At 36.9% G+C, this 24,986-nt stretch overlaps 1 long non-coding RNA gene across 1 annotated transcript in view; it reads left to right on the forward strand.

Annotated features, from left to right (window-relative positions):
* The window catches only part of LOC150064517 (uncharacterized), a 37,420-nt gene extending 13,150 nt beyond the window's left edge, over positions 1-24,270 (forward strand). Inside the window, exons 2-3 of the long non-coding RNA XR_016535163.1 lie at positions 23,003-23,154; positions 24,193-24,270. This is a non-coding gene — a long non-coding RNA (uncharacterized LOC150064517). The remainder of the gene's footprint in view (positions 1-23,002; positions 23,155-24,192) is intronic.
* Positions 24,271-24,986: the final 716 nt, after the last annotated feature.

Consider the following 24,986-nt stretch of genomic DNA (forward strand, 5'->3'; position numbering starts at 1 on the left):
GTAGGCAACTGGACGGGTGGTTCTATGGAGTTGAAAGGAGCTAGCGCATTAAGTATGAACTGTAATAAGGTGAGACGCTTGTGTGTCTGGGCACAGATCACACTTGGGTCTGCTATCTGGATAGGGTGATGTTGCTTACTTTTTCTAGTTATCATTATCGTTAGGGATAAGAAAATTGGTGAGATCACAGAGTAAAATAACACCCAATCAAAATATTTTTAAAAGAACCAAGGGAAAAATAATGGGAAAGATATATCTAAAGTTTTGGTGATCTAAGAAGATAGGAATTAACAGAGAATGTAAAGATGAAATAATCACAGTACTAGGGAGAAATCAAGGATTAAATCATAGATACCTCTCTCTCTCTCTCTTTCCTTCCTTCCTTCTTTCTTCCTTTCTTTCCTTCTTTTTCCTTCCTTCCTTCCTTCCTTCCTTCCTTTCTTTCCTTCTTACTTTCTGCCTCCTTCCTTTCTCACAGTTTTTAGATGATATATTTTCAAGTCATAAATTGCTAATATCATAGAATAGTCAATTAAATGACAGCCTAAACACAAAAGTCATTGTTTTAGTTAACTACATAACTAGTAGCCTTTGGTAAACATTTCAGTAGGTTTGTAAGCTTGCCCCATACTTTAAACAGTTATTTTTAACTAAAGGTTTTATGTAGCATAGGCTGGCCTTGAACTCACAGTCCTTTTGTCTTTGCTTCACAAGTGTCACTTTGCAAGTGACATGTGCCATTACACTTATTTTTTTAATAATTTTTTATTTCAATGTATAGAGGGATTATAGTTATATTTGCCAGATACAAGGTGCATTACTTCTCACACATTGATATCTCTTCTTATGTTTTTGTCCTCATTTCCCTCTCCCCCCTCATTTTTTCCACTCCTATTTCAAATAAACAAGTAAACATCTATATAATATACCAGGTAACAAATTGGGATACTGTAACAATATGAGACTAACCAAAGGGCAACACAAGAGAAGAGAGAAAAACATAATACATAAAGAATGACAGTCACTTATAAATAAGCTCTTGTTTCCATGTCCTGGAGGTACATTAATTTGGCCTCATCCTATATGGACTTATATATATCTAGGGTTGACAAACCAATTTATAAGTATAATTCATCTTAACTGATGTCATCTCTGATTATTCTCCCCAAACTGCCCAATTTATACCCTACCCATTTTTTTCTAATTTCACAGGATATTCACTGAATACTATGATTATTTTCTCCTCTACTTTCCCTTTTCCTTCCCCTGCCCCCACAGTTTTCAGATGCCAATTTGCTGGTAATCATTTTATACTACACCTATTTTTAAGAGCTTTTCTAATTCAAAGGCTTAGTCAAATTTGTTTGATCCTAAGGAGTGTTGGAGTTTGTGCATCCTAATAGAGAAAAGCTGGAACATGAAACTCAAACTTTCTATTATTTTCCTTCAGTATTCAGTTTTCATTCTATTTGACACAAGGTGGGACAGTTAGACTTCAGGAAAAATAATCAAGTTTTGGTTTTCCCAGTATTTCCTGCAACACGGAGGATAGGATTGTTCTTACTTATTTGGAAATATTATAGTTTGGATTCAAGGTACGCATTCTATTGCTTGAGCCAGACATATATCCCTTTTAACTTTTAGGGTTGTTTTTTTGTTTTTTTGTTTGTTTTTTTTTAGATAGAATCTAGCCTTTTGACCAGGGCCTGGACCTGGACTGTGATATTTCTACCCATGGCATTTCGTGCAGCTGGGTTCACAGTTACACTCCACACTGCCTGGCTGATCACAAGCTTTTTGCCCAGATTGTCCTCGAACATCCAACCTTCTCTACTTTGAAAATACAGGGAGGAGCTACCACATCCAACTAATTTTCTTTTCTTAACACAGGCTTCTGCTGATCAGGCTGGCCTCAAACTGAGATATTCCTTCCTTAGCTCTTAGTGCTGGGATTACAAGTGTGCAATGCCATGTTTGATTAATTGGTGGGATTTTATTTCCATTGATTTTATTAATAATGAAATACAAATGACAGAATGCCTAGAGAAACAGGTCTGTTAAAATGGAGAGTAAAACCTGGGGCCATAACTCAAGTGATAGAGACCTTGTTTATTAATATAAGTCCCTGACTCAATCTTCAACTGAGGAAAATTTTAAAAAGAAATATTAATATGGAAATCAGTATGGCCTCCTTAAAAATTAAAAAATATAACTTTGTTTTCTTACCTATGCCTTCTGAGTTCTAAGCAAATAAAACTTTTAAATCTTTGTAAATATTAAACAATTTCATAGTCATTGTTAAGAAAGAAACAAATTGAAGAAAAACATTGGAATCATTTATACTAGCTTAAAATATCCCTGTTAATTTTAAAATTAATATGGAAGCTGGGGATGTGGTTGGGTGGTATAGTACTTGCCTAGAATGAGCATATTTCTGAGTTAAATATCTAGCATGTCAGAAATGTTAATTATGAAACAGTGAAGAACTTGATATTCCAAAAAAATGGATGTCATAGAGAACTATTATACTTAGGGGAAAAAAGAGAAAAGATAAAGAAACATCAGCAAACTGCCACTGCCTATGTGAAGGAAGCTTAACACTCTCAGTAGTTCAAATCAAAATAGCGCTGAGAAGACATTTTTTCTGAGAACAAGGGCCAGCTTCACTCACCCTTGGAGACTCTATACATACATAAAATATTTTTGGTGTACAAATTAGGGAAGTGTTCAAAATCAACATTCTATGTACTCTACTAGGAGAATCAACTCTATTTGTGATGATGGAAGCATAAGGGTGTTCATTTCTGAGTTGTTTGCAAGAGCAAACTGGAAGATTTCATTACCAAGAGACAGTGTTAAGTAGCTAATGGTACTATTTGGTACTAGTTGTACTGTGAAAAACAGTCATTGACATATTATTAAATGATATAAAGCAAGACTTATGAGTAAATATGTAACTTTATAAAAATGGAAATAAAATTCATACAGATAGGAGCAAGAAATAATTAGCAGCTACCTGTGTAATAAAACTACTGAGAGTAGAGATGGAGACATTTATTTCTCATTTAAGTTTCAATGAGTTATTTAAATTGATGAGATTGTGTTTATTATTTGGTAATGACATAAATAATGGATTATCAATTTAACATAATTCTTGGTGCTTAGGAAATAAAATAAACATTGATAAAATACAGTGCTAATGCTATGTACTTGGACATCTCAGTATTTGTTCGAATACCAACATCTTTTATTTTTCTACTGTCTTAAGTGATTCTCTGCTATTTTCTTTCTTTTTTTTTTTTTTTTGCCAGTCCTGGGCTTGAGCTCAGGGCCTGAGCACTGTCCTTGGACTATCTCAAGGCTAGAGCTCTTCCACTTGAGCCTCAGCACCACTTCTGGCTTTTTTCTATGTATGTGGTACCGAGGAATCGAACCCGGGTCTTCATGCGTGCTAGGCAAGCACTTTAACCACTAGGCCAAACTCCCGGCCCCTCTGCTATTTTCTTTGGTTCTTTCTTTGTTCTAATATTAGCAGTGTAGATCTCCAAAGTCTTAGCTCTCCTATATAGCAGGTTAAACCTCTCCGTGTGTGTGTATGTGTGTGTGTGTGTGTGTGTGTGTGTGTGTGTGTGTGTGTGTGTGTGTGTGTGTGAATTCAGTGCTTAGAAATTGTTTCTGAGCTGTTTCCACTCAAGGCTAGAACTCTGCAAGTTTGAGCCACTGCTTCTTTTTAGTTTCCAGGTGGTTAATTGGAATAAGAGTCTCATGGAATTTCCTTCCCTTTGCTAGCTTCTAAACAGGAGCCTTGAATCTCAGTCTGAGTAGCTAGAATTACAGGCATAAGCCTCAGACAACCAGCTCTTAAACCTTTCCTCCTTAAAAAAAATTTTAACTAGAATTTTTCATGGTGTATCCCATGGGTCTCTGGCACTTTATCTTGCTTTTTTTCCCCCTCCAGAATAGTCCCAGTAACCCCAGAATGGTTAGTCCTTTCTTCAAAATGTGTCTCAGTTCTTCAGCAGGTGGTTTTGTTTTATAATCAAAGCTCAAGTTCTGATTTGTCTTATTCTAAAAAACTCAATGGAATTGATAACAAGCTAAATAAAATATTAATTAAAATAGAAATGTTGTGAAATACTAATCTCTAACCCAATGGCACTTCAAATTTTAGATGCAGCCATTCATTCTTTAAAACCAGCTGTTTTTCTTTTGAATTACATCACCTTTAATTCTGTAAATCCTATGGCACTAGGCAAACTGCTGTGAGTACTTATGATACTCATTGCTGGGGGATGTGACTTCATCCTTGAAGCGAGGCTATTTCTCAGGAAAATTATATAATTAAGTCTCTAGATGTTATGGATTCTTCTGGGGAATGCTGGTGGCCTTCCTGGAGCTAATGTGTCTAATTATTTACTGGTTCACAGGAGACCCCTTCAGACAGGAGCACATTAGCTCATGAGCTAAAGGAACATTTAAAGATTGTAACATATGGGGAAAGATGAGGAAGTCAGTAAAAGCTAATGTCAACACAGTAGCTGCCACCTCTGCAATATCCTGTTGCTCACTGTTGCTACACTCGTCAATTGAAGACCATGCTGCATAAATACAATTGTATGTCTACTTTATTATTGAGGACTTTTTTTTTTCTTTGTCAGTCGTGGGGCTTGGACTCTGGGCCTGGGCTTTCTCTGAGCTCTTCAGCTCAAAGCTCTCGTCCTACCCCCCCTTGTGCTACAGCACCACCTCTGGTTTTCTAGTGGTTAATTGGAGATAAGAGTCTCATGGACTTGGGCTGGGAGTTTGGCCTAGTGGTGGAGTGCTTGCCTAGCATGCACGAAGATCAGGGTTCAATTCCTCGGTACTGCATACATAGAAGTGGTGCTGAGGCTCAGGTGGTAGAGCTCTAGCCTTGAGAAAGTCCAAGGACAGTGCTCAGGCCCTGAGCTCAAGCCCAGTACTGGCATAAATAAATAAATAAATAAATAAATAAATAATAAAAGAAGGAGTCTCACGGACTTTAATGCCGAAGCTTGCTTTGAACCTTGATCCGCAGATCAAGTAGCTAGGATTACAGGTGTGAGCCACCACTCCTAGCTAGGATTGAGGACTTTTAAATTTCTGAGTAGGCACCGGATAGCCGAATTGTACTTAAACATATTTTGGTATCTTTCAGTTAACTGTCAAATTTAATATAAATCATCAACTGGCATATAAAATGATTAAACATCAGGGCCTAGTGCTTGCCTAGCATGCACAAAGGCCTGGGTTTGATTCTTTGGTACCACATACATAGAGCTGGAAGTGGTGTGGCTCAAGTGGTAGAATGCTAGCCTTGAGGAAAGCCCAGGGACAGTGCCCGGGCCCTGAGTTCAAGCCTAAAGACTTGCAAAAAACAACGACAACAAAAAAATCCCATAACACACCAAACTCAATGAATGTAAAATGCTGCAAACTCCATGAATGTAAAATGGAGTGTTTCTTTCAGTTTACCATTTCGCTCCTCAGGGGAAACAGTTTCACATGAAACTGAATGTAGATGTGTGTATTGTATGCAGGCTCAAAATATTTATACATATTTCATAAATACCCTACCTATATAAAAAGTGGAATATCTTAAACACGAGGGGTAAAGTCTGCTTAAGGCATATTTGAACTGGAGCATATAGGTAAGTGTGAGATTTATAACTGTATGGTTGAAGCTGCTCATTTTGTCAGGGGACAAATGTTAGGGACCTCCTGATTTTATCTCAGTAGTAACTTCACAGAGAAGTTTGCTGACACGGGAACCCATGGTGGTGGTGATGGTGGTGAAGATGGTGGTAGTGGTGGCCTCCATGGTTCTACCTTATTTTTCGCTCACATATATTCATAACCATGCTGTAAATTCACACCTGGTTGAGTAGAATAGAATCCATGCTTATTTTCTATTAGCTGGTGTTAGGCAAATTTTCTAATTAATCAAAAAACTGATTCTCTCTCTCTCTCTCTCTCTCTCTCTCTCTCTCTCTCTCTCTCTCACTCTCTCTCTCTCTCTCTGTATATGTGTGTGTGTGTGTGTGTGTGTGTGTGTGTGTGTGTGTGTGTGTGTGTGTTTGGGGGGGTCATGGGACTTGAACTCTGGGTCTGGGTACTGTCCCTGAGCTCTTCAGCTCAAGGCTACCGCCCTACCCATGAGCCACAGTGCCGCTTCCCATTTTCTAGTGATTAATTGGAGATAAGATTCTCACGTTCTTTAGTGCCTGAGCTTGCTTTGAACCCTGATCCTTAGCTCTCAGCCTCGTGAGTAGCTAGGATTACAGGTGTGAGCCGCCGTGCCCAGCTTTCAGTTATATTTTTTTTAAGGCCAGACAAACTTTAAATATATTTGCTCATTGAATTTTGCCTATTCAACCTGATGTGATATAGATTTTTTTTTTTTGCCAGTCCTAGGGCTTGAATTCAGGGCCTGAGCACTGTCCTTGGGTTTTCCTCAAGGCTAGTGCTCAACCATTTGAGCCACAGCACCCCTTCTGACTTTTCCTGTGTATGTGTACAGAGGAATCAAACCCAGGTCTTTGGGAATGCTAGGCAAGCACTCCCGGCCCATAGATTTTATCTTAACTTCAAGCAGACAAATGTTTGCTGAGCTGGTCTTCCCTTTGGGGAATCATGTTGTTCTTTAATGTTTTTCTTTGTCACTGCCCGTTATCAAACCCAACTCTTTGAACATACTAAGCAAATACTCTTATTGGACTGTATCCCCAGCCTACATGTTGGAATTTTTAAAAGTTAAAAAACAAACACAGAAACCTATCAGTAAATAAGCTTATCACAGAAACATTTTGAATTTATGTCACTATTGAAATGGCTAGAATAACAGACTCAAGACTAAGCTGCCAGGAAACAACCCTCCAAAACCACACACAACTGTCTGGTAAGGAAACCACTGCTGCCATTACTAAGAATTAATACTGTTCTTTGCAGAAAGCAATTGTGCAATCCTAGACCAACTGGTAAACCAGCATGCTCCCCAGACAAAGATATTTTAGCACTTGCTAGTTGCCTCCAGGAGAAACAAGAGAAAGCATAACTGAAAGTTTAATTTTTACCAAGTCAAAATTCAGCCTACACAAAACAGATTGATAGAAACTAAATCATATGCTTGTACCCTAACTGCAAGGAAGCCGAGAAAGCAAGCACTTGGCATTTTAGCTTCGAGAGCCAAAATTTAATAATAGAAATCCATCCATTAATCTATTCAATATCAAAATAGACATTTTCTTTTAAAATTGAACACAAAAGACCCAAGTTCCCTTTTAACAGATTGCAATACTATTTCCAAAAATTGGACATTTACTTCAAGTTAGAATTCTGGATGGTATACATTCTTCTTGTAGCTTTATTACTGTAATATTTTATATTCTGACATACATCATTTAAATATTAAGTTAACCATTCTTTAGAAGCCCTATGTGAAAAGGAAAAGTGGAAAGGAAAGAAAAAGAGAAACTGCAAATTTAAACCAATATATGGGAGGCAAAGAAAAACATGAATATGGATATTAAAACCCTGGCCTCTGCTGTGGTTTGCTAGATTGTTGTTGGCACTAAGACCTCTGCTAACCTGAGGACATTTAGGCTGGGAGTTTGGCCTAGTGGTAGAGTGCTTGCCTAGCATGCACAAAGACCCAGGTTCGATTCCTTGGTACCACATACATAGAAAAAGCCAAAAGTGGTGCTGTGGCTCAAGTGGTAGAGCTCTAGCCTTGAGAAAGCCCAAGGACTGTGCTCAGGCCCTGAGTTCAAGCCCCAGGACTGGTAAAAAATAATAATAACCTGAGGAGATTTACAGCAGTTTGGGACTAACAAAAAAATTTGAGTGTAAAGTACAGAAAGTGCCTGTATTGTCTTTCCTATAACCTCTCAATTTAGTTTACATTACAAATCACACTCCATGTAGTTCAAATCCGTGTGTTTAGTTACATATGTAAATATATACTATATACATATACTATATATACTTATATAGCATCAATTTATAATATGATATATATATATACATATATAACTAGTTTCTTTCACTCAGCCAATTAGCCATTTGTACTATTTCTTTTGAGAACTTTCACCTGTTAATTAATTGATGTTTACCTTGAGTTTTATATGCAGTCATTTTTCCATTTCTTGGAGTTCATTTTGATAAATACTATTTTATATAAACAGAGACATGGAGGCATTGTCCTTTTTTTCCTGTCGTTTGTGGGGCTTGAACTCTGTGCTTGGGCATTGTCCCTGAGCTCTTCAGCTCAAGGCTATCACTCTAACACTTGAGCCACAGCACCACTTCCAGCTTTTTTCTATGTATGTGGTACCAAAAAATTGAACCCGGGTCTTCCTCCATGCTAGGCAAGCACTCTACCACTAGGCCAAACTGCTGGCCCCATCTTCAGTCTTCTATGTATGGATTTTCACTTTTATTCCAACATCGTGTGTTGATGAAGCTGGTTCTTTTTTCTTTCTCCAATATAGGTTTTTGGCACATTTGTTCAAAATCAGATAGCTGTAGATGTATGGCTTATGTCTGGATCTTAGATTTTATTCCTGTAGTCAATTTGCTTTGTGTATATTCCAATAAATGACATATTTTCATTCTTCTTTATGACTGAATTCTAGTGCACAGTGTATATGATTCCATGGCTTGGCTATTATGAACAGTGCTATAATACATACATGTGCAGGTATCTCTCATTAATATTCTTTGCATACATGCCCAATAGTGATACGGCAAGTCATAGAGTAGGTATAGTTTTAGTTTTTTGATGAAACTCCATTCTTATTTTTATAGTGGTTGTATGAGTTACATTCCACTACTCTTCTCCCTCCATTAGTTATCTTCTTGATGATAATGATAATGATTGATATTCTGATTTGTATGAGTTAAAATCTTAGTAAAGTTTTCATCTTCATTTCCTATTGATTATGGATATTGAATATTTCTTCAAATATTTCTTGTGGATTTATATTTCTTCTGAGAACTGCTTGCTCATTCAATTCACTTGCCTTCATATTAATTGGATTATTTGTTCATTTGCTTTCAGTCTTTTGGGGTTTTTTTTTTGATGATTGCCATTCTGACTGGACTGAAACAAAATCTTAGTGTCATTTTTATTTGCATTCCTCTGTAGATAAGGATATTGCATAAGATTTCTTCCTGTACTTCTGAGGATTATCTGTTCCATTCATTCCCAATTTGTTAATTGGATTATTTTGGTTTAGGGAGGTGGAAATATTTTAGTTTTGGTACAATCTAAATATTAATCCTTTAACCATTTCCTAGCTGGCAGAGTTTTTTTCTTCTGTTTTGTGAATTGTCGTTTGATTCTTTTGTTTCTTTTACTTTTTAATTTGATACACTTCATTTGTCAATTCTTGCTCTTATTTCCTGGGCCATTGGAGTCCTACTCAGAAAATAATTACCTGTATTCCTCTTCTAGTGTTTTCCCACTGTAGTTTCAAAGTTTTATATCTTACATAAACATCTTTGATCTACATTGAAATGGTGTTTGTAAAGGATAAGCTAGTTTCAGTCTCTTGCATGTAGATAATTTTCTCAGCACAACTTGTTGAAGATACTGTCTCTTTTTTTTCTTGCCAGTGTTTGCTTTTGCTTGTTTATTTTGCTTGTTTATCAGATGGCTGATGTAGTGGGGAGAAAAGGGATGGATATTTCCAGGTTTTCTAGTCTATTTCATTGGGTTTTGTATCTGTATTGGTACTAGTACCAAGCTGTTTTTGTTACTATGATTTTGTAATATAGTTTAAAGCTTGATATCCTTATACCTTCCATGTTGCTTCCTTCCCCGACCCCCCCGGGTTACTTCTTTTATTTTTTTAATGCTTCTAAATGAACTTTAGGACTGATTTTTCTTTTTCTGCAAAGAATGGCATTAAAAATGTTTTATAGGAATTGCACTGAATCTGTAGATTTCTTTAGTAGTAAGTCATTAATTCTGCCTATCTATAAGCATGGGAGTATTTTTAATGTTCTACTGTCTTTATGATTTCTTTTGTCAAGATTTGATTATTTTCATTGTGAGGTTTTTTTATTGTAATTAATGGAAGGGTTACATTACATTTGTCAGATAGAAGGTGCATTACTTAACATTGTTACCTCTTCTCATGTTTTTGTCCCCATTTCCCTTCCCCACCTCCTCCCCTCATCTTGTTTCCCCCTTCCCTATCCTATTTCAAATAAACAAATAAACATATATACAATATATCAGATAACAAGGTAAGTACTATAAAAATATGAGATAACCAAAGGACAACAAGAGGTGAGAAATAACATAGCATATTAAGAACAACAGTCAGGGGCCGGGAGTTTGGCCTAGTGGTAGAGTGCTTGCCTAGCATGCACAAAGACCCGGGTTCAACTCCTCAGTAAAACATACATAGAAAAAGCCAGAAGTGGTGCTGAGGCTCAAGTGGCAGAGCTCTAACCTTGAGAAAATCCAAGGACAGTGCTCAGGCCCTGAGCTCAAGCCCAGAACTGGCAAAAAAAAAAAAAAAAAAAAAAAAGAACAACAGTCACACCTTATATGGCTCTTGTTTCTATATCCTGGAGATCCTTTTATTTAGCCTCATCCTATATGGCCTTATGTATCTAGGTTTTGTTCTATTGTAAATCTCTGCTAGGAGAGCCCAAGGTTTCTACTGATTATGACAAGTGAGGGAAACCATTGAGCCTATGTTCCTTTGAGTCTGGCTTACTTCTCATTATGAGATTTTTTTTTTTACTGTCTTAACTAAGTATGCTCCTAAACATTTACTTTTTTAAAAATGATCCTAAATGGAATCATTTTTTTCCTCATAGATCAGCCTGTTCATTGTTAACATATAGAAAACGAATCACTTTTTTTTTTTAACATTATTCAGGTTTGAACTCAGGGTATTGTGATTACTAGGCAAATGATCTAACACTTGAGCCATATTGCCATCATGCTGCTTACTTCTTTGTGAATTCCTTTAAGTATCTTTGGCTATTCTGGTTTAGTTGTCATGAGTTACTTTCTTTTAATTTACTAGAGAAGATTTGTATTTCTCCTTCAGTTACGAATCTGAATTGATGGCCAAAATCTTTCTGTACTTGGAATGTATCATTCCATATTCTGGTTTTAAGATTTTTCTTTTAAGAAATTTAATGGATCTGTGTTTATGTCTGACTGCAGTTCTCTGTTGCAACTTTCAATATTGATTCCTTATTTTGTGTTGTTAAGATTTGTCAATTTTGTCAGGTTAGTGTTATAGAAGTTTCCAATACCTGCGTACCCTTGTCTTTCTCAATATTTAGCACATTTTCTGCTATTATTTTATTAAACATGTTTTCTCTGCTCTTGTTTTCATTTTTTTTCCTTCTTCTATACCCATGACTTTGTCCTTTAAAACACTATCACAGAAACCTTGCATATACATTTTTTAATATTAGTGGTGTTTTTTCCACTGTGCTCATCTGATGGATGTAATCCCTCTAGTGTATTTCAGTTTTCAAGTTGTCCCATTTTATTAATAAGGCTTACAACAGAGATTCTTGTAAAATTCATTTTATTGAAATTCATTTCAGAATTTCACTTTCCTTATATTTCAAAGTTTCTGTATTTTCACTGAATTCCTCTTTCATGTGCTTCATTATCTCTTTTATTTCTTGAATTTACTCAGATGCTCATATTACCTTGGATTTTACTCAGGTGTTGATATGTGTCATTTATAACTATCTCCATTCTTATAATCATTCTTTTGAATTCTTTGTGGTTTCATTGACTTCACTATCATTAGAGTCTAATACTATGTTGTTACTGACATTTGAAGAAGCCATATTTCATATTTCTCATATATTCTATTTCCTGTTTATTTATTTAGGTTTGAGACTTAGCCCAAAACATTGGTTGAAAGACTTTAATTGACATATGCTCAGTGTTCAAGCAGCACTGTGTTATGGAAGGATTGAGATAGTTTTGTATCTCTAGACTGAGGCTATAGCTCATTCAATAGCCAGTCATTTGCCAGTGTTCTCAGGACCCTGAGCCTGATGTCTAGTATCACAGAGAGGAGAAAAACAACTGGATATTTTGTAGTTCCTACTGTCTCGGTTGGTGTTATATGTGCGCCAATGGTGGGGCCATTCAAGAGTTAGTTGTGCTGTTGATTTTCGAAGCTTCTTTCTGTGTGTGAGCTGGAAGCTGTTGCTAACTGCAAAAAACATTAAGGCCTGAGACCAGGGCAGGCTTCCAAATGCCGCAGCTTCCTCGGCTTATGGTTCCAGGTCAGCAAGTTGCGGTCCATGCTTAGGGGGGAGACCCAAGTTCTGCACTGGCTAGGGGTAGGGAAGGATGAAGGTCTCAGGCTCTGTGCCTGTGGACTTAGTGCTTTCCTGTCTTGTCTAACACTTCAGAGCCCTGTTGGTAGAAGAAAATAGAGGTAATTGTGGGATTCACATGACGACTCAGAGAGTTCAGTCTCACCTGGAAGCTCTAGGAGACCAGTCTCAGCACTTTCAGACCCTAGGCAGGAATTCATTCTCTACTTTGCAGGTGAAGGGGACTGGGGAAATCACATGATTTCTAAAAATGAGGCTCAGAGCTCTTTGGTTCTGCCTGTCGGCAAACACATATAGCTAGTAAGCATTTCCCATTTCCTGTAGGCTAACCACTCTGTAAGCCATGCATTTCGTGCTCTGCTCCTAGAGTGGTTTTTTTTCCATGTATTTTTTTTATTGTAATTAATAGAAGGGTTACATGATATTTGCCAGATAGAAGGTGCATTACTTCACATACATTGATACCCTTTCTCATGTCTTGGTCCCCCCACCCCTCATCTTGTTTTCCCCCCTTCCCTATCCAATTTCAAATAACCAAATACAAATATATCCAATATATCAGATAACAAAGTGAGATACTGTAACAATATGAGATAACCAAGGGACAGCAAAAGAGATGAGAGATAACATAGTGTTTTTGAGGTTATGAAAGTGTCTCTTCAGTAGGGACGGTGGAGCAACTGACCGCTCTTTCCTGCCCAAGCTCACAGTGCTTTAATTTCCCCACAGGTCTGACTCAGTCCTCCTCTATGACCATCCTTGTGGCTGTCTCCTAACCAGACACTGCAGCAGGGTGTACCCAAACTCCCTGAGCTGCCCCTTTTTTTTCTTTTTTTGAAATTACCAGAGCCGTTCAGTCATAATCAATAAGGCCCCTCTCTAGATAGATCCTTGCTATAGCTATGATAAAAGGTCTTTCTTCTCCAATGCTAGCCTGCCACACAGAAGTAGTTACTATCATGACAAATTCCTGCTTTGAGTTTAAGGCCTGTGAGAAGTGTGGGTTTAACTTGGGGCTAGAATTGTCAGTCTGTCATCCATGTTACCTAGCTTACCTCATTTTTATGCCTTCAGTTTCCTTTCTCTGTCCGCACGGAGCTAGCTTTATAGCTGTGGACTTGATTTATTTAATTTTTTTTCAGTTGACTGTCTGTTTCTGTCTTCAAGCTGTCCTGTCACATCTTTCATGATTCTCAATTCTCTCTCCTTCTTTTTTTTCTCTCCAGAATATAGCCTCTCCTTTGTTACCGTGACTCTTCCATTTCAGAGTCAAATGAAAGGAGGTTATGATCTTCATACTGTTTCCTTAAATTCTGTTTTCTCTCTTTCTTTTTTTTTTTTTTTGCCTGTCCTGGGCTTGAGCTCAGGGTCTGAGCACTGTCCCTGGACTTTCCTCAAGGCTAGTGTTCTACCCTGAGCCACCGCACCACTTCTGGCTTTTTCTATGTATGTGGTACTGAAGAATCGAACCGGGGTCTTTGTGCATGCAAGGCAGGCGCTCTACCACTAGGCCAAACTCCCAGCCCCTGTTTTCTCTCTTTCTAATAATACATTATGTTTGGGTGATAGAATAACTGATGAAAATAAATGAATCCACAGACCTATGGCCACCTTCTTTGAAAAGGAAGCCAAAAATTGGCTGAAAGACAGCCTCTTCAACAAATGGTGCTGGCAGAATTGGCTAAATACCTGTAGAAAACTAAAGTTGGATCTTTGTCACCCTGCACCAGAATCAACTCCAAGTGGATCAAAGACCTGGAGTTAAAAGCAGATACTCAGGAAACATTACAGTAAAAAATAGGAGACATTCTTGGGCTCTTTGGTACTGGCTGAAACTTTGTTAGTAAAGGCCCAGAAACACAACAAATCAAAAAAAAAAAAGACTGGATAAATGGGACTGCATTAAACTACAGAGCTTCTGTATGGCAAAGGACATAGCTATCAAGATAAATAGAAAGCCTACAGATTGGGAGAAGATCTTCACTAGCCATATAACAGACAAGGGCAGCATATCTAAAATATACCTTATGACTCAAAAAAACAAATTTCTCAAAAACAAATCTACAAAGAAACAACCATCCAATTAAAAGGTGGGCTAAAGAGAGACTTCTCTGAAGAGGAAAATAGAATGGCCAATAGACACAAGAAGAAATGCTTCAACATCTCTGTCCATACAAGAAATGCAAATCAAAACAACTTTGAGATTTCACCTCACCCCAGTCAGAATGGCCATTATCAAGAAATCTAATAGCAACAGATGCTGTCAGGAACTTGACTAGAAGGGAATGCTACTGCACTATTGCTAGGAATGCAAACTTGTTCGACCGCTCTGTAAAACAGTGTGGCGGTTCCTCAAAAGAATAAATATAGAGCTCCCCTATGACCCACCAACCCCATTCCTCAAAAGAATAAATATAGAGCTCCCCTATGACCCACCAACCCCATTCCTTGGCATTTACCCAAATTTCCACAAATAAGGCTGTATTAAACCTATCAGCACAACAATGTTCATTGCGGCATTATTTATCAGAGCTAAGAAATGGAACCAACTCAGATGCAATTCTATGCTACCATCAGAAAGGATGACATTGCCCCATTCTTAAGGAAATGGGAAGACTTGAGAAAAAAATCATGTTAGGTGAAGCAATCCGGACTCAAAGGAAAATAGGCCCCATGGCTTCCCTCATTTATAATAATTAGTTTATGTCTAGAGTTTTCCAAGCAGAGGAGTGAAATAGTGCAAAAACTAAGTGCATATAGCCATATAGGATGAGGCTAAGTGAAATTAACTCCAAGATAGGGAAACAAAAGATTGATACTTGTCTGTGTTGTTTTCAGTGTCCTATGTGAAGCCATATCCCCTGTTGTTGTTGTATCTGACTTTGGTGACTGGTGTACTGTACATATATCTATTTGCTTATATGAATCAGGGAAGGGAAAGAGAAAAAGGAAGATGATGTGACAAAGGACAAAGGGTGAACCAATGTAACAGCAATGTTCACAGAACAATATGTTGGAAATGAACTTTACAACTTGGGAAGGGGTGGAGAGGGGAAAGTGGGAGAAAATCATGGAAAGGGGAAACAAATGTTCAAGAAGTAATGTACTCACTACCTCATGAAAGTAAGTGTAACCTCATTTAAAAATAATATAATAAAAATGTTTAAATTTTTTTTAAAAGAATAACTGGTGATATAGGTGAATTAAGTGATTCATTCCTTTCTTGCAAAAGATGCTGCTTAAATATAAGCAAGATGCTATCACATTCTCTGATAACATGGGAGATATTCCATACCTGAGAAAGGTGATCAGAGAAGCCTGGTTTCTGACAAAGAAATGCAATCCAAGAATAAATGCTTTTTATAGTGAAAAAAAAAATCCCTGTTTGTTGTATGACAGAAGAGCTCTGATATAATAAAAAAAAAATCTGTCAAAATGGTGGTGCATTTGCTGCTTTGCCTTGTTCTCTCTTGCTTGTATGCTGCTGCGCAGTCTCTGCTGCAACTACTAAGAATGCTTTATCATTTAATTTTCTGGGCAAACATCAGTGTGTTAAGTAAAGGTTGCTCTTTCATGATTAATACCTGACTGGTGAATTTCTTGATAATAGTTTGGTTAGCATTCATATTAAGCACAAATATTTTTATAACCTAGCTCATTCTCAGAGATTTATTTACCACATATTTCTTTTCCAAAACATGTCACAAATTCTCAAATTATTCAGTCCAAGTCCCTAATCACCTAGCCAAATTATTAGCCACCACACATAGATCAATAAAGTCTCTCCTAGGAAAGTGGACAATCAAATAAACAGCTTGGTGATTGCACTCAAGTGGGTCATAAAGTCTAAGCAATCTACTTTTGGCTGATGCTGTGGTACTGCGAAATTAGTTTTGTAACTACAGCTTATTTTTTTTTCTCATTCATCAACAACTGGGCATAGGAAAGCTCTCTGGCAGATATTAGGGTGAGTTATATTACTTCCACCCACAGAAATGTTAAGATAGTTCAATAGATATCAAACTTATTTCATAGATAGGTTTTGTTATTGCTCTTGTGCAGATGAAACAAAGAATTATTTCTTTGGAGAAAAAAATTATTTTACTGAAAAAAAAAAGAATTTAATTCCAAATCCTCAAACCATGGCAATGATTTTTTTCAGAGGCTTGATAGCAGCCTGTCAAGTAATAATCAAGTAACAGAAAAAATTTAACCATTCAGAAATTGTTTTCTTGAACTTGATCCTGTCTAAAGGATATCATATGGTAAATATATAGGTTAAGTGAACATTTTAATTCTCTAAAATTCCAAAGGTGACTTGAAAAGCATCAAATGTCACAATTGGTGTTTTAGTTTGGAAAAAATCATAACTTGTCCTTTACTTTAGCTAGTATTTCTGATTTCCTAAAGGAGTAAAGTCCAAGATCATTAGTAAAAAGAATATACTTTTTTATATTTCTTATATGTAATACGAGCAAAGACATTAATGAACTGATACATCCATAGAATATCATTAAAATATATAATAAGCTGGATGGCAGAGACTCACACCCCAGCCCAGCTACTGGGGAAGCTGAGATCCAGAAATTAAGGTTAGGAGTCTGTGCAGAGAAGTTTGTGAGATTCCATCTCCAAAAGAACCAGCAAAAAACTGGACTATATGTGTAGCTCAAGGGGTAGACTCTCAATTGAGCAAGCAAGATAAGAAAGCATGAGGGCCTGAGCTCAAACTCCAGTAGTGGAAAAAAGAAAAAAAAAACTCATAATCTATATTAATGTAATTCAATTACAGTGCAATAAAAGACTACTTGAAGTAGGACAAAGCTAATATAACAAAACTGAATTACTAAAAATAGAGGCAAACACTTACATAATAAATTATGTATATTATCCCAATGGTAATATTTGGTTGAAAGAAACAGAAAATAAATGTTAGTTTCAGTATCTGGGGTGTAGCTCAGTAGTCAGGCATTTGCCAAGCATACAGAAGATGCTATATTCAGGCCCCACCATTAAAAATTAATAAAAGCTGGCGCAGTGGCACATGCCTGGAATCCTAGCTACTTAGGAAACTGAGAGCTGAGGATCAAGGTTCAAAGTCAGCCGGGGCACAAAGACCTGAGACTCTTATCTCCAATTAACCCCTAAAAATGGGAAGTGGGGCTTGGCTCAAGGGTAGGGCAGTAGCCTTGAGCCGTGGGCTTGCCCACAGCAAGTTTAAGCCCCATGATCCACCAAAAAATAATAAATAAATAATAATAAAGAAAGAAGAAACTTTACTATTATTGTAATGATTCATTTTACTTAAGAGTAGTCTTAAAGTAATTAGTTCCAGGGCTGGTTTGGTGGGTCAGTGATACCCTGTTTGTTCCCTTCCTTTTACTGGACATCCTGCATAGCACTGGGTTTCATTGAGAGGCAAGCCATCTCACAGCTGCAACTCTAGATGGCTCCTACCTATGTGGAAGTTGTTGAATAGGTAGAGAACCTGTGTATGTAGCGTCCCCTCTTTCTTATAAGCAGTCAAATCTTACTCAAGTTACTTTCTCTGAGTGTAAGAGGTCAGAAGTACAACACAGATCTGTTTCTAAATCAAATGGGAAAAGGAAATGTTGTGTGGGTGGCTCAGACTCCTGCATGATTCAGTCACTGAGGCTAGAATCCTGAACAGTAACACAGATCTGTTGTCATGGAATGTGAAATCACTGTTGAAGGGATGGTAAGGATTCCGTTCTTTAGAAAATACGATTTTCCTTATGAAAATCTGAGTGTGGAAAGGGCTCATTCTGTTCTTTAGCTCTGCTTGATGACTAATTATTTTGATGCTATGATCAGAAATAGTATCACTGGTGTCTTTTCTAAAAGTTAGACAGAATGAAGATAAATGAGTGTTTTAATATACCAATATGTATTGAGTTGTCTCTAAATATTGTAGACATGACTAAATGCCAATAATGTGCCGGCCAGAACATTGAATATATAAGAAAAACTTTTAAAGTCATAAGAAAAACAATATTGTTCACCACTGACCCTGTAACAGCAACCATCTACAACCCAAATGCCACCTGTAAGCAACAGAAGATTAGAGGATGCCGAATCTTCAATATTATTACTTCCTAGTCAGAGCTTTAAATTATGGGAATGTTCTGGTGTATCTTACAAACATTGTGTTTAATGAAGACTCTGGGATGAGCAGCATATTTGCCTTGACAGTTACTGAACATATATGTACACATCTTAAATTTTCTTTTCTTTTCATGGTGTCTTTTTTTGTGCAAATAACATTAAAAAGTACCTTGGCATTTTTCCACCCTCCACTCCACTTACGCATTTATGTGCCACATATGTTTATATAAAATAAAAATAAGATTCAGATGTCAAGAATCTCAATGAATCAGAACGGGGAAGGCCAAGAAAAAGCCTGCCAAGCTGGAAAATCATAGGTCAAATCAAACATAGTACCAGCAGGTTACAGGGTAGGGGATTCTGACAATTCTGAAAAAGCAATGAAAATGATTTTTTCAGACCCAAGGCTTGAACTCTGGGCCTGGACTCTGTCCCTGAACTCCTTTTACTCAAAGCTAGCACTCTACCACTTGAGCCACAGACTACTTCTGGATTTTTCTGTCATTTAGTTGGACATAGGAGTCTCAGAAACTCTCCTGCTCAGGATGGATTCAAACCCCAATTCTTAGATCTTAGTCTGCTGAGTAGCTAGGATTATAGACATGAACCACCAGCACCTGGATAATTAATTGTATAGTACTAAATCTGAATCACTAAAAAAAAAAAGTTTTTTTTTAAAGAAATGAAAAGCAGAGATTTTGAAAAAAGTAAAGGTATTCACAAGAGTGAATCTTGAGTGCTTTCTTCTTAAACTGATAGACATTATTTTAAATCAGAGAAAAGAACTCATAGTATATTCACATTTCAGTCAGGTGTGGTATCAGATGCCTGTAATGCCAATACTACAGAGGCTGAGCGGGGAGGTTCATGCATTCAAGGCTTGCCTGATCTACAAAGTGATACTTTGTCTCAAATAAAAAGTACTCATTATGGACACTGTATTATACTTATTTATTATTACAGTTTAATATAGAATAGTGGAAATAGAATGCATGTTAAAGCACTTAAAGCCCTTAGTTAATGATTTGAGTCATTTGGATTTCACCATTGACTCATTCTTTGTTTAGTACTATAATCATAAAAATGTCATGTTTCAGGTTAAATACATATCAGACATGCTATTACTAAGTAAAAGAAAATCCCTAGAATTTTTAAGTGCATAGTATATGTATGCTCTAATTTGTGCAAGAACAAAGAATAGAACTGTCATCTTTTTGTTGATTGAATTTGATGTGGAAGAATACCATACACACACACACATATGTATATATGTATATATATATATATATATAATTAGCTTCGATGATTAAGTACACACAGAGCCCCACTTCCTGTTTCTAGTGCTTAATTGGTGATAAGCCCAGGCTGGCTTTGAACCATGATCCTCAGATCTCAGCCTCCTGAGTAGCCAGGATTACAAAGGTGAGCCACTGCACCTGGCTTATGTTTGCCCTTTTGAGAATAAAATCCAACAGAGTCCTTGAAATTCCGAGCTGTGCTCTACTTGCAAGGAACTCCAGCTCAAGACTTCCTTTATTTGTACACTAATTTTCTTGTTTCAAGTCAGCATAACAGTGTCTTCCAAGAAGCCTAGTGAATCTGATTTTTTTTTTCTAAATGAGGGCAAATACGGCTTATGGCTGCTATTTGAAAAAAATGCATTAGAAAATAAAAAGCTTGAAAATTATATTACTGAAAAACATATTCAATGTTAATAAGGATGATCAATTTGAAATAAAGCTTAAGTCAGGAGGGTAGAGATTTCTCAGGCATTGACATACAGCTAATCTGAAAAAAAAAGAATCAAAGAAAGATCAGTTTGAAAGTTTAAATGGTTCTGGGAAGTTGGGAGTAAGAAAGAATATAACATAGAGTCTGCTAGTCATTTTTTATTTATTTTGTGGGAGAAAAAAGAAAGCAGCAGACCAGAAATGATAGGAAATAGAAGCAATTTTTCTGCAATTATTGAAACAAGAGGACATTCCACAGAGCCATTTCAAGGAAGACTGGTAACATTTATATTTATAAAGAGAATATTTTAAAAGTCATTAGATATGATCAACTGCTCATAATTAAAACATAATTCAAATAGATTTTGTGATATTGAAAGTAAGGAAAGAATCTAACACAAAGTATATGAATAGGCTTTGTGTGTGTGTTTGTGTGTGTGTGTGTATATATATATATATATATATATATATATATATATATATATATATATATATATATATATTTGGAACCAATAGTGGATGAATGAACAGTGGCTCAGGCTTTATCTTAATGTAAGAAAATGAGGAAAAATGACTTATGGACTTTGATAAACACAGAAATAGAAATTAAAATAATGAAATTCCTTTTTAAATTGTTGCCAGAATCACACATATACAAAAGGTGAGAGCTTACTCTGGTGGGACATTGTGAAATGACTTCTTTACATGTAAGTATCATGACATAGATGTGTACCATTATTTGGGGGACACAACGTGAAAATATGTCACTAGTCTAGAAAATGATTTATGACCATGATTCACTAATTACTTTGTAGCAACTCATCATTGCATGTATGATAGATATATAATGCAACATTGCTAAAGTAGAATATTATTACTTTCAGAAACCAGAGATGGAGTATATTCATCAAAACCATGATAACAAAATGTTGGGCTAAATATAATGAAAAGTGTGTTTCTCTCAAATATTAATGAAAACAAAAGGATTTGGTATAATGCTTAGAAAAATCAGGAAATTTTTAAATTACTGAATCATCCTCTTGCTGTATAAATACCTACAATTGTACCAGTCTTTTTTTTCTTTTTCTGATCCTGGGGCTTGAACTCAGGACCTAGACACTGTCCTTAGGTTTTTACTCTCAAGCTAATGCTCTACCACTTGATCTACCACTCTACCACGGATCTACTTCTGGCTTTTTGGAGATAAGAGTCTCATGGACCTTCTTGCCCAGGCCAGCTTTGTACTATGCTCCTCAGACTTCAGCCTCCCCAGTAGCTAGGATATAGGATGAGCCACTGTGTGTCTGGCTTGCATGTCATGTGTTAAAAGTGTGTTGCTGAAGTAGGATAGTTTGTGAGAGAAGCATAAAGAAAATGACTGAGTGTAACATCACTCCACCTTCAGCAGGAGGCTGCCAGGAAGATATACCACACTTCACCTTTGATGAATCCCTTGGCATGGGAGACAAAATGGAGGGCCTTCTCGGAGCAGCCATCTTGTTCAAGACCTCATTTAATGCCACAAACACAAAGGACTGCAATTTCAGTGCAATGGTAAACTAGAAACAACAACGAAAGTACAGATGTTGGGAAGTAAATAGTCATTTTCTAATCAGACTTATGAAAGACAAGCAAAGTCAGAGAAAGGTCAAATTCCAGAAAATTCAAGACTTTGTTTTATTCAAATTTGTAATGTTCAGCATGAAATGGAAAACTTGAAAAACTATCCTACTAAAGGATTTTATTTAGATGTTTAAAATTTTCAGATGAAAAGACAAGAGTGGATCCAGATCGTTTATTGATCAGTTCTATGCACTATACTCTTTCCATGTTACAAAAAACATTACTGAGGGGCCGGGAGTTTGTCCTAGTGGTGGAGTGCTTGCCTAGCATTCACGAAGACCTGGGTTCAATTCCTCAGTACCACATCCATAGAAAAGCTGGAAATGGTGCTATGGCTCAAGTGGTAGAGCTCTAGCCTTGAGAAAGCCCAAGGACAGTGCTTAAGCCCTGAGTTCAAGGCCCAGGACTGGCAAAAAAAATACTGAATTGAAAAAGGACATTTGTTAGTCCATTTTCTGAGAATAATTCAAACTCATACTAATATTATACAAAATTGCATAAGCAAACAAATTATCCTGACTAAATTTTAAATGACCAATTATCAGGCCAGATGGATGGCTTAACCCTGTAACCCTAGCTACGTGGGAGACAGAGATCAGACGATCATGGTTTGAGGCCAGCCCAGACAAAAAGATATTCCAATGAATCTAGCTTATCCAATGACTGGGCCCAGTGGTACACACCCACTATCTACAGAGACAGGTGGGGATATAAACAGGAAGATCGCTAGGGTAAAAACTGAGACTGTACCTCAAAAATAGCCAATACAATACAATAGGTGCTGGAGGTCTGTCTCCAATGGTAGAGCATCTGTCTACCAAGCATTAGGTCCTGAGTTCAATCCTAGTATGTGTTCAAAGTAAATAGAGAAACTAGTGAATGTAGTTTTGTAGTCTATAAAAATACATCACATTGTATGAAAATTGGGTTTATGCCATGGATACATTTTTATCAAAGGGAAAATGTTCAGATGTATACATGTAATTAGTCACATTAACAAATTAAAGGAGGAAATACCAATCATCTCCAGAGATGCAGAAGGTGGATTCAATAAAATTTAACAATTAAGTATGATAAATCTTCTTAGCAAAATAGAGATAGAAGAGGTTTTAGTGTAGATATATAAATCAGGAGCTATTCTTGGTCTTTCAAGCCGAAATAATTTAATACAGGTGATTGACCACATCGATGATGAAAGGCAAACCGGAGATGATGAGTCAGCGACTCAAGAGCAGGAAACCAGTGCTCTCCTGAGGACTCCAGAATAATGGGAGAAGCAGTAGTGATCAGAGCTGAAAGGCCAGATCTTATGCAGGTCTCAGAGGTAAGTGCAGCATTGCCTAATGGAAACTGGGGCTCGTGGAGGGAGGGGCCCACAGAGGATAGGTAGGCCCTGTGGGATAAGGATATATTACAGGAACCAGAAGAAGCTATATTATACTGGCACCTACCATTGGTTCCCATTGGTCAACCTACTGGGAATCTGGGAGGCAAAGAAACTGGGAATGTTTTCCTGAAACACCGTATGAAGTGGGAGAATAATCAGGAAGAGATCTGAAAGCAAACTCATGGAGATATATGATTGAAACAAGCAAAAAGAGATGCTAGTCAAGATAGGTGTTTCAATGTCTTAGTTTTAAATCTTAGAGGTGGATATGTAATTATTTAATTACTAATCAGATAGCTTATGCATGTTTCATGAGTATCCTCTCATGCATTAAATATTTAATTGTATCTCAAGACAGAAAGAAGCAAATTAGTATCTACTTTATAATCCCTTTGTTGTTTACTGTATTATCACAGAGAGCATACAGATGCACAAACTTCAAGGAGGGAGACTTTTTAAACATTTTATCATCATACATTTGTTGTATAATGCAGTTTGATTTTGATATTTGCACACACACATGCATACAGGCAGGCATGCATACATACATGCATGCATACATACATACATACATGCATACATACATACATACATACATACAAACAATATATCATGGTCAAGCTCACCGACTCCATAGCATGCCTTCATCCTCTCATTTCTTTCATGTTATAATTTCAACACATTTCATTGTTTTATTTTCATACATATTTACAAAGTGCTTTGATTATATTCACTCTCATTTACCCACTCCATTCACCCTCCCTGCGCCCCTGGGCATTCGAGACAAATAAAAGTGTCAGAGGGAATTTTAATAGGGGTAAAAAAACCCCAAACATGTCCTCAAATGATAATCACTTAAGTTAAAAGGAAGGGAGAGCAGATGAGTAGCTCAATGGATGAACACTTCTCCAGTGTTCCTCAGGCCCTGGCAATAGTTGGCAGCACTGTCAATTTTTTTTTTCCTTTTCTCAACAGGAAGAGGCAAACTGTAAGAGATAAGACCTACCTTCGAACACATAAACTTAAATAAACAACTGGATTGCAATGTTGCCGATGAAGCTTAGATGTCAGTATCCATACTTATTCTGTCCGAAGAAATGATGTCTTAATAGAAGAGAATTAGTGTACATGAAGCTTTAAAGGGGAAGCTTTGAAGACACACATGAGCTATCTGCCAGATCCTGTCTGGGGGTGACAAATACTTGCTTTACAGAAGAGAGTCTCTGCTGTTTTCGTATGAATAGATATTGAGATGAAACAGAAGTCCGGGAGAATGCAATATTTTTAACTGATAAGGCAAAGGGTAATGCATCAAAATTAAATTGGAAGGGAAAATACTGTGACCAACACAATTCTGAACCTATCATGAAAAGGAAAGTGACAGATATAAAAATGGGTGACCTATCTGCTAGTTGACACAGGGGAGGAATTTTTCTTGATAGGGGTTTGTTGTTGTTGTTATTGTTGTTGCTAAAAAGGTGGCTTACACTTGTAATCCCAGCAATGTATCAGGCTTAGATCATGGCTTCAGACCAGACACACACACACACACACACACACACACACACACACACACACACACACACACACAAACACGATACTTCTCAATGGATACTTGAGTGTGGGGTTTCACGCTTGTCACCCTAGCTACATGAAAGGCTGAGATTGGTAGATGGAGCATCCATGTCAACCTGGAAAAAGGCCACCAGATTCCAACTCAAAGGAAGAATATTTGCACATGCTTACCATTCCAGCTATGGCAGGAAATG

The sequence above is a fragment of the Megascapheus bottae genome, chromosome 4, assembly GCF_031878675.1.
Source record: "Megascapheus bottae isolate mThoBot1 chromosome 4, mThoBot2.hap1, whole genome shotgun sequence".
NCBI classification, from domain to species: Eukaryota; Metazoa; Chordata; class Mammalia; order Rodentia; family Geomyidae; genus Megascapheus; species Megascapheus bottae.